This window comes from Balaenoptera acutorostrata, chromosome 17 (assembly GCF_949987535.1).
Source record: "Balaenoptera acutorostrata chromosome 17, mBalAcu1.1, whole genome shotgun sequence".
NCBI classification, from domain to species: domain Eukaryota; kingdom Metazoa; phylum Chordata; class Mammalia; order Artiodactyla; family Balaenopteridae; genus Balaenoptera; species Balaenoptera acutorostrata.
The window spans coordinates 65094376-65105167 of NC_080080.1; the positions used below are offsets into that span (position 1 = coordinate 65094376).

Here is a 10792-nt window from a genome sequence, read left to right on the forward strand (position 1 = left end):
AGCAGAGGATCTAGGATTCCTTCCCACACACCCCTTCTGGCAGCCCTCTAGTGGCTTTCTCCTCCTTACAATGTTTTTGTTTATTTGTTTTTTCCCTTTATTCACAGCCCTATTGCCCAGTGCTTAACCCTGATACAAGAAAGACACGTATGACCAGTGCACTTGAAATTGCCAGTCACTGAGTGACTTACTATATTCTGCCTCTGTCTTGAAAACAACAACTTTTGCTGTCTCCTCCCTCACCCCCACTCCCCTAGTTGCCAAGGAAATATTACTAGAAGTCTGAGAACAGCAAACCTTAAGAGTTGTTAGATTGCTAAGAAGAAGTGTGACATCTCCTTGGAGGCCTGTGAGCTGAGGATGGGTCCAAAGCAGGTGACGTTTAGAAGATGCGCAGATTAGTAACTACTGCTGTCGTCTGCCCTGTCGATGTCAGATGCTAAGTATTTAACCAACATTGTTTCATTTATTCCTCACAGCGGCCCAATGAGCCAGGTATGATTGTTATTATTATTATCCCCATTTTTCAATGAGGCTCAGAGAGATTAGGTAACTTTCTTGAGGTCTCATAGCTGGTTAATGCTAGAACTAGTATTTGAACCCATGTCTGTCTTACACCAAAGCCCATGCTCTTAATCACGCCAGGATGCAGGACCCTTTGTGAGGTTACACTCTACTCAAGCAGCTTATAGTCTAGAACGATCTGGAATGCACGTCATTGTGTCTTGATGCTGTATCTTAATGCATCGTCACTATTTGTTTACCAAACAGAACATACGTAGCATCTGATTTTGTCACATGAGGGAAGAGTCGCACTGGTAGACTCAGGTCCCAATGTGATTGAGGCTCACTTTCCGCACAGGCAGTCGCATGGAGATGGAGACGGGAACATTTACCCCGTAAGCACAAATGACAGACTCAGCGCGGTGCTACCAGATGAGGAGACAGCCTGGGGACAGGGGTGGGCTGGGCATGCACTTTCACTGCAGAGGGCCCGTGTTCTGTCCCTGGTTGGGGAAATAAGATCCCACAAGCCACGCGGTGCAGCCACAAAAAAAAAAAAAAAAAAAGATGTGATTTGTGAGCTGTTGCAAGCAAATCCCAATATTTTTATCGAATGAAGAGCACTGTTTTCTCCAGGGGTGGCCACGTTGCGGGCCCATAGCGTGACGGAAGGATGGGTTCCCCTGATGATTGCAGATTCACTTCCACGATTCAGCACTAGCTGTGTTATGGGTGGTAGCAGGATAGGCACTGCGACAGGGGTGAGGAACGCAGAGATGCTTTGTTCCTTTGTCCCTTCATGGAGGGAAAGCCAGACCCACAAGCAAACAGTTCTAATCCTGAAGTCCACGTGCAGAAATGGGAGTGTGCACAAGGTTCCGTGTGAGCACAGAAGTGAGAAGGGCTAATTTTGCTTGTAAGACTTCGAGGAGAGTCTCAACTTTGGGAGGAGGCTTTGCGCATAGAGAAGAGAAGAAGAGGTCATGTCCAGGGAACAGTATATTCAACGGCTTGGAGGTCTGACCGTGTGGGTCATTACTGCGGGATAGTGAGTAATTTGTGACCAAGGCATGAGATGTGTATGGGGAGGTGAGGAAGTTGGGGACCCCCCCCATAAAAAGGGTTTATGACAAAGATATGCAGCAAATCTCTTCGTGTTATAGTTTAAACACAACTTCATATCAGTAAAAGTAGGAAAGAAAGCACGGCAATATAATGTTCATGACCACTCTTTTTAGAAAAAGCTTTATCTTTCCAAATATTCAAGAGCGTAATAATTCCTTTGGGTCATGGTCAATTTCTGGACACTGAGCTCCCCATTCAAGCAGAACTCTAGAAAGTAGAAGGATCTTCTTTTTACAATTACATAGAGGCAAGACTGGTGATCATTTATAAGAAGGCTCTCTGGCAAATGGAGGTGGGACTCTTGAATATTTTCTTGATCTTGGGAGGAAAGAAATTTTAAAAAAACACTTCAAGATAAAATAGATAGGACAAAGAGTAAATCCACAGAAGTTTTTGTTTCTTTACTCTTAATCATTCAAATAACTTCCATGAATTAGTATGTGCGTGCAAAGAATCCACTGGAAAATTATTTCTAGCTATTTTCAAGGTTGCTCTATTTCATAGTTGTAAGCTTTCAAATGGACATTAATAATGAACTCCAAATGCCAAATGGAAAACTTAATGCGTGTCGTAAGTCATAGGGCTTCCAGTCCGTTCCAGTCTTTGTATCTGCTACTCAGTTAATGACGACACTTAAGCAAATCAGAAACTATGGCAAAAAAAAGGAAACTTAATTTGAGAATGCGCTTTGGGCTAATGCTAGAGCGGTTGAAAAAACGGTGGAGGTTCTGGAACCCCCAGGACATCTCCTCACAGAGTTTGAGTGATTTGGTGTGTCAATTTCAAGTTTGGTTCTCTGAGCCTCTCCCAGAGGATGAGTTCTATCCAGTTCTGGCTCCTGACCCACTCAGAAAGGTCCTCAAAGAAAGAACAAGTTTCTGGAATAAAAGAAAGACTGTTGGCAATTCAACCTTTCCTCTTTGGCGATCACAACGAGAGGTAGAGCACGTACTCATAACAGAATGGCTTAATTTAAATGACAAGAGGAGATAATGAAACATAAATACAAAAACATAATTCCAATTCCAAGGAGAGATGAAAATTAGCATCAGTTCCCCACTTGGGCCCCTTCTGTGTTAACAGAGTCTGTACTGCCCAAGGAATCACAGGGCTGGCCATTATCTTGGAAAAGGAATGTATTATGAGCATAATGATGTGTGTTCTCAACCATTTTGTGGATTTTAGTTTTCAATGCCCCTCTTTCATGTTTCTTGAGTTTTTCTGGGACAAGATCTCTCCCTCCCACAGGACTACACATGGCCAAATTCATTTTACATTGGATGACAAATTGCATTTGAATTTGTAGGGTTGAAAGGTCAAGGCTGTTCTCTGTTAGTCAGCCAGGCTCCCTCCTGGTGTTTCAGTCATGAGACTGTGTTTGAAGGTCCTCTGAGCCGCTGCCTCCTCCAATCCTCATGAATACCTAATTCTGCCCTGACTTGTATTCCTAATTACTGACTCTACCCGCAGGAGGGGGATCATGCCAGGGGATTGACAAAATAAACTGCAGCGGGCCCAGCTCCATATTATTCATCCTGGGGCAGTCAATAGTCAACCATAACCCAGAATTTTGAAAAAGGTCCATTTTCTGAGCCCGTGTCTTGCCCCAAGCTGTCCACCAGAGAACGCTCCGTGAGAATCAGCCTCTTTGCCAGAGCTCTATACGTCCAAAACATTAATTAGCAGGGAATTCCCTGATGGTCCAGTAGTTAGGACTCTGCACTTCCACCGTCAACCCCTGGTCGGGGAACTAAGATGGTGCAACTGTAAAATGCATGAAGGGTGTCTCTAATTTGAGTAGCCCCTGGGCCCACCAGCCTTTAGCACATACCTTTACCCAGTGGAGAAGGTTTTGTTGCGCTAAGTTGACATTAATTTGATTAAAAGTGACTGACCCCAAGGTGCGTGGATCTCCTACGAGGACTCTGTCATGTCTCCGCGTGTGCTGTGTATAAACATCACGCTGCGTACATACACACGCACATGAAGAGAAAACACACATCACTCAGACCGTGCTCATTTGAAATGTTGTGCCATTCACACAGATACTAGTTAGAATTTAATTTTGTACTCTCTGCAATAAGATGAGTTTTCATAGGCCCTTAGTAGTATAACAGAGATTATAAGTAAAATACTCAGGAAAAAATTTTTTCCAAATACTTATAAGATCTAGCAGAAAGACAAACAACTGAAATGCTAATTCAAGTCATTTTTACATGGTCATTCAAGGAGATCCTTTCAAGATGTTTACTAGGTTATATTAAGAGTTGTTTCGGGACTTCCCGGGTGGTCTGGTGGTTAAGACTCCGCGCTTCCACTGCAAGGGGCACAGGTTTGATCCCTGGTTGGGGAACTAAGAGCCTGTGCGCAGTGCAGTGCCCGCCCCCGCAAAAAGAAGAAAAAATAAAGTGTCAAGAGGAAAAAACACGAACCTAGAACTCTACACCGCATGAAATTATTCTTCAAAAGTGAAGGGGAAATAAAGACCTTCTTAGACAAACAAAAAATGAGGGAAATTGTTGCCAGTAGATTTGCCTTGTGAGAAATATTAAAAGAAGTTCTTGAGAGAGAAGGAAAACAATATAGATCAGATACTTGGATCTACATAAAGAAAGGAAGAGCATCAGAGAAAGAATACGTGAAAGTAAAATTAAAGAAAAAAAACCCTGTTTCTTCAACTAGTTATTCACCCCTTCTTTAGCCTAGGGCACAGAGTACCCTAAATTAAACAGGTTTTCAGAAATGTCTGTTGATAATTCTGTCTAACATTATGATAGTCATCATGTGTAGTTTAGTTAATAAATGTATATTAAAGTAATAAATATATAATAAAAAAATTCCACAAACTTTTCCCTTCAATAAGTACTTAATAATAGCTATCATTTATTAAGCCCATATTTTATTAGGATGCTAAATGCTTTATATCCATCATCTTTTAAAATTTTTCACCAGCCCTGTGATGTAAGTATAAATATGATATTGCAGATGAAATTCAGAGAAGTTAAGTAACTTGCCTCAGCTCACACAGCAAGTGAGTGGCAGAGCTGGGATTCAAACATGAGTCCTCCTGATTCCAAACCCAGGACTTTTAATCACTAGGATGTACCACATTCACGGCATGGTTAAACTTGTCCCCCATGTGTCTGAATGGGTAGAATTTTTACTGACAGTATCTATGCCCTACAAGGCCTGGCCTCCATTCAGTCCTTTAGCAAACACCCTGCCCTCGTGGACACGTTAGAATGAATGAAGAGCCAAAGTTGAAGTCAAAACAAAAGGTAGTATCTACCATAGGAAAGACTTGGTAGCAAATTTATGAATCAGATTTTGATAATCAAGTGTGAAACAAACCCCCAGATCCTGCTTGCTTTTGTTGGAATATGAAAATATTGACTAAAAGACTTAGGAGTTATTGTTCATACTTTTGTAGAAGGCAGAAGACTTTAATTAAAGTGATAATTAGTGTGGAAAGTAAAAGTGCAAACATCTTATTTATTCATTTCTTAAAACGCACACTTTAGTTTTGTCAGAGTGAAAGAACCTAAACCTTTCCTTAAAAGGTTTCAGATTACAGATCCTAATAAATTCTTTTTAATTGATCTGAATCTGTTCTTTAGTCTTTAGATACATTCCTTATATAAAAATGTGAGAAATTCACTTCAATTCTTCACATATTTCTTAACAGTCTACTTATACCTTTCTCTGAGATGGATGTTGGAGATACTTTTCTTTAGGGACCCATAGGTAGCAAGTCAGGCAAATGTACATGCAATGAGTCTGGAATTGAAGGTTTTTGTTTTTTTTTTAATATAAATTTATTTATTTATGGCTGTGTTGGGTCTTCGTTGCTGCGTGCTGGCTTTCTCTAGTTGCGGCGAGCGGGGGCTACTCTTTGTTGCGGTGCACGGGTTTCTCATTGCGGTGGCTTCTCTTTGTTGAGGAGCACGGGCTCTAGGTCCACGGGCTTCAGTAGTTGTGGCACGCGAGCTCAGTAGTTGTGGCTCGCGGGCCCTAGAGCGCAGGCTCAGTAGTTGTGGTGCACGGGCTTAGTTGTTCCATGGCATGTGGGATCTTCCCAGACCAGGGCTCGAACCCATGTCCCCTGCATTGGCAGGCGGATTCTTAACCACTGCACTACCAGGGAAGTCTCTGGAATTGAAGTTTTTAAATGATGTTTATGAACATTATCACTCACGTAAAAACATTGGCCTGAGCACCGTCACACCAATATTTGGCTCCAGCAATAAGAGAATAATAATAAAATCATGAAGCACTTTCCTTCCTTCTGCTTGCTTGAGTTTGATTTACTTTTCTTTCTCTAATTTCTTACGTAGTTGAAACTTACATTATTGACTTGAGATCTTTTTATTTTCTAATATAAGCATTTCGTGTTATAAATTTCCCTCTAAGAACTGCTTTAGTAGCATCCCTCTAATTTTGGTATGTTACAGTTTCTTTTTCACCTTATTAAAAATATTTTCTAATATCTCTTGTGAATTCTTCTTTTAACCAAAGATTATTTAGAAGGATGTTGTTTAATAGGAAGTATTGAGTGATTTTTCTAGCTGTGCTTCTGTTATTGATTTCTAGTTTTAACCTATTGTGGTCAGAGAACAGACTTTTTGTGTGATTTTAATTTTTAAAAAATCATGGAGGCTTTTTTTATGACTCAGAATGTGGTCTATCCTGGCAAATGTTTCATAAGCATATCAAGTGAATGTGTATTCCGCAGCTGTTGGTTAAAGTGTTCCCTAAATGTCAATTAGGTCAATTTGTTAATAGCGTTGGTTACTATAGCTTATTGATTTCCTGTCTACTTGTCTATCAATTAATGAGAGAGAAGTACCAAAATTTCCAATTATAATTGTATATTTATGTATATTTTTTTGTTCAATCAGTTTATGCTTTCACATATTTTGAAGCTCTGTTAGGTGCATGCACATGGAGGATCATTACATCTTTTTGATGAATTGACCACTTCATCATTATGCAATGTCTCCCTTTATCATTGGTAATATTCCTTTTTTTCTGAAATCCACATTGTCTGATATTAATGTACCCTCTTATGCTTTATTTTGAGTAGTAATTTCATGGCATATCTTCTCTCTATCTTTTCACTTTGAACCAGTTTTGTGTTTCCCTATTTTTAAAGTGGGGTTCTGATGGACAACATTATACTTGGGTCTTGTTTTTTTTTTTTTTTAATTAATTTATTTTTTATTTATTTATTTTTGGCTGCATTGGGTCTTCATTGCTGCCCGTGGGCTTTCTCTAGTTGCGGCGAGCGGGGGCTACTCTTCGTTGCGGTGTGCGGGCCTCTCATCACGGTGGCTTCTCTTGTGGAGCACAGGCTCTAGGCACGCAAGCTTCAGTAGTTGTGGCTCACAGGCTCAGTAGTTGTGGCTCCTGGGCTCTAGAGTGCAGGCTCAGTAGTTGTGGCCCACAGGCTTTGTTGCTCTGCGGCATGTGGGACCTTCCTGGACCAGGGCTCGAACCCGTGTCCCCTGCCTTGGCAGGTGGATTGTTAACCACTGTGCCACCAGGGAAGTCCACTGGGTCTTGTTTTTTAATCCAGTCTGAGAATCTTAGCCTTTTACTTGGGCTGTAGCTACACCTGTACCACTAAGAGGGTCTCTCTCTGGTCTCTTGCTCTTTCTCCAATCTTTGTCATCAGCTCTGGCTACAGGCCAGTGGTAAAGAGCTTGCAAGTGCAGAGTTCTCTTGCGTCTGGTGATCCTACCTATTCCAAACTGATCAGCTAGCCCACACTGGCTTTTAAGAATATGTCAAAATGTTAGATAATTTCTTTCTACCCACTTGTATGGCAGCCACCTCTTCCTTCTTTGCCCAAAACAATATCTGTATCCTTACAGTTGCCTTGTGACCTCAACTCCTTGATGTGTTCAAGAAAATTATGATTTTGTAGATTATCTGCCATTTTCTCATTGCTGGGGAAGCTATGTTCTCTTGCATCCTAAGCAGAAGCAGAAGCTTCCTGGAGGGTTTTAAGCAACCAAGTGATATTATCTGATTTACATTTTTAAAAGCTCTCACTGGCTGCTATGTGGAGAATGCATTCTAGGGTGGGTAGGAGTGGAAGTGGGGAGACCATTGAGGAGACTAACAAAGCAGTTTAGTCACGAGAGAACGGTGGCCTGGACAAGGGTGGTGCCGGAGGGGAAAGAGGGATTTGGGACATATTTTAGAAGTAAACTAAGACGATTTGATGATGGACTGAATGAGGAGGGGGAAGACTCAAGGATGACTCCTAGGCTTAGTTTGAGCAAAGGAATGAATGTTGGGGCCACTTACTGATAGAAAAACAGATCTGGGGGCAAATCGACTTCTATGTTGGAGATGTGAGGTCCTCGATCATGTAGAGGTATCAAGTCAGAAGTTGGATCCTCAAGTCCAGAGCTCAGAGGAGAGTTCTGGGCTGACAATTTACCTGTGAGAGTTAACAGTGTGGAAATGATATTTAAAGTCCTGGGACTGGACGAGGTTACCCAGGGAAAGGAGATGATAGAAAAAGTCACCCATTTGACATAGGATGGAGGAGGGAGCATAAAGGAGACAGAGAAGCAGTGGCCAAGGACACAGAGGAAAGACTTTAATAATCCCTTGAAGGAAGATTTTAATCTAGCCTTGGTAGGAATCCATAAGTCACAAAAACACTGTGTTTCATTCAAGAGAAACTTGAGATAGTACAACTCTATTAACTCTTTTGATTATTAGGTAAATAAGACTGCCAATTGCTTCTGGAATCTTGGGCCTAAGATCTTTCATTGATCCCAGGCAGGAGTCTGCCACTGCTGGGAGGTATGGGGATGCTCAATAACAAGGTTTCTTGTAGTTCCATGCATGGGTAGCTTAGAGAAACTTTATTAAGCTTGGCAGATATGTGCACATATCAGAGTCTTGATCGTCCTCTTTAAATTTTTCCCTCTCCTTTTTCTCCCTCTGAGGCAGATGCTCCTGGCCTGTTGGGTCCTGGCTGCATCACACAGATTCCTTTCTTGGTCTTTGCATGTGTTATTGTGAAATTTAATGCTTCTTCAGAGGAGACATGCTCTATTAAGTAAGAGAAATGTGGCTAAAGGAACATAATAATGAGGCTGATTAGATGTTTTTATTGGTGGTGACCTTTCTACTTACCCCTGAGAATATGTTGTTTTGGGTTTTAAAATAAATCATAGGGACTTCCCTGGTGGCGCAGTAGTTAAGAATCCGCCTGCCAATGCAGGGGACACGGATTCGAGCCCTGGTCCGGGAAGATCCCACATGCCGCAGAGCAACTAAGCCCGTACGCCACAACGACTGAGCCTGCGCTCTGGAGCTTGTGAGCCACAACTACTGAAGCCCACATGCCTAGAGCCCGTGCTCCGCAACAAGAGAAGCCACCACAGTGAGAAGCCAGTGCACCGCAACGAAGAGTAACCCCCGCTCGCCGCAGCTAGAGGAAGCACGAGCGCAGCAACGAAGACCCAACGCAGCCAAAAATAAATAAATAAACAAATAAATAAACAATAAATAAATACATTTATTTTTAATAAATCTCACATTTCCTTCATTTGCCCCCTGAATCACATACAGACTTGCACTGTGTAACAGGGTTTCGAAGGAAAAAAATTAGTGTGAGTATGGGTTTTTTTTCAGGCAGTTGAGAATAATATTACGCCCCTCGCAAACTTTCTGACTGAGAGAATGATGAGAAAAGCTGGATGGAGGAGGGTGAGTTTTTGTCTGAGAGCACCAAACACCATCAATTCTACTTCTGTTTCCCAGCAACTATAAAAGACCACCGTTTCAATACACACCTAGTATACTGAAGTCTAATCCAAGCACCTGTCAATAAACACTTTAGAAATGAATTCTGTTGGACTACAGGGATAGTCCAAGTGATCATTTTTTCCTCCCTGAAGACACAGAAATTTGAAATTCACCTTGATCTTTATCCCTCCCCTAGGTACTTAGAATGTAATTTTTTTCAATTATTTTTGGTTAGTTTGAGTATCTTTGTCATCTTGTGCCATCTTAAGGACCTTGGTTCTCTCTGCTAATTCCAGGGAATGGACAACCATGCCAGCCTGGTGCTGGGCGGCATCCACACCAGCAGTTAATTTCCCAAGATGGCTCTTCTCCCCGCTCTGTCCTTCCATTCCTGCCCAGGAAGAGGAACCAGTGATGCACCCCGTGGGAATGTAGCACAGGCAGTGGAACCACATTGGGAGGCATTTTCCATTTTCTACAGAATCAAGATGCTTCACTTATTCTTTTGTGTATTGCCTCTCTTAGTATTTTATTTTATTTGTTTTGGTTTATTTGGTGTTTTTCTTTTTTTCTTAATCTCTGAGAGAAGTATGAATAATTAGAAGCAAACTCTGATCGCTAGCAAAGTTTTATCGTTTGGCTTTGCTTCTATGAGTGTTGGCTGAAATCGGAATTTAAAAGAAAAAATGTTTTGGTTTTTATGGAACTCGGATGTCCCTGTTGGTGGGGATGGGGAAGGGTGGGGAGGGCAATTCCCTGCTCCATCTCTTAGAAGCTCCTTGAGTTTGGCTTGAACGTTGTGGAAATCTATTGCTCTCCCCAACGGTGTGCAAATTCCCGGGGAGGTGGAAGAAAGGGACTCTTCTGGCTCCCCATTCCTGCTTCTCCTGACCTGGTTCAAGTTGAGGGTCGTCTTGCCATCTACAAGTGTTATTTTTGTTCTGTGCTGTGACAAGCCAGACATGGAACTTAGCCCCTTTCTTTAGTTCACACACATGCACACACACAAAACCACTTGAAGGAGACGTGTGGGTGAGTTGCAGGCTGAATGTGTTTGATTGGCATAGAGATAGACTTCAGGGCACTACAACTTCACATTTAATATTAGACATCCTGTTTGAATTATTCAGGATTCTCCAGAGAAACAGAACCAATAGAATGTGTGTGTGCGTGGGTGTATGTGTGTGTGCGTGGGTGTATGTGTGTGTGTGGAAAGAGAGAAAAAGATAGAGATTGATCTATATATCTATAATCTATAATCTATAATCTGTCTATCTATCTAGAGATTGACTTTAAGGAATTGACTCATGATTATGGAGACTGGTAAGTCCTAAGTCTGCAGTTTGAGTCTGACGGCTGACAGACTGGAGACCAAAGAAAGAGCTTGTGTGGC

General features: G+C 41.8%; 1 protein-coding gene across 3 annotated transcripts in view; it reads left to right on the forward strand.

The window, feature by feature from the left end:
* The window catches only part of C17H8orf89 (chromosome 17 C8orf89 homolog), a 58734-nt gene extending 48623 nt beyond the window's left edge, over window positions 1-10111 (forward strand). For 2 of the 3 annotated variants that reach the window (XM_057531678.1, XM_057531676.1), the window contains exon 7: window positions 9696-10111. The gene's annotated coding sequence lies outside the window, so the exon portion shown is untranslated. Of the gene's footprint in view, window positions 1-8872; window positions 8919-9695 lie in introns of those variants that run through there. The other variant, XM_057531677.1, reaches the window with a different exon arrangement.
* The last annotated feature ends 681 nt before the right edge of the window (window positions 10112-10792 follow it).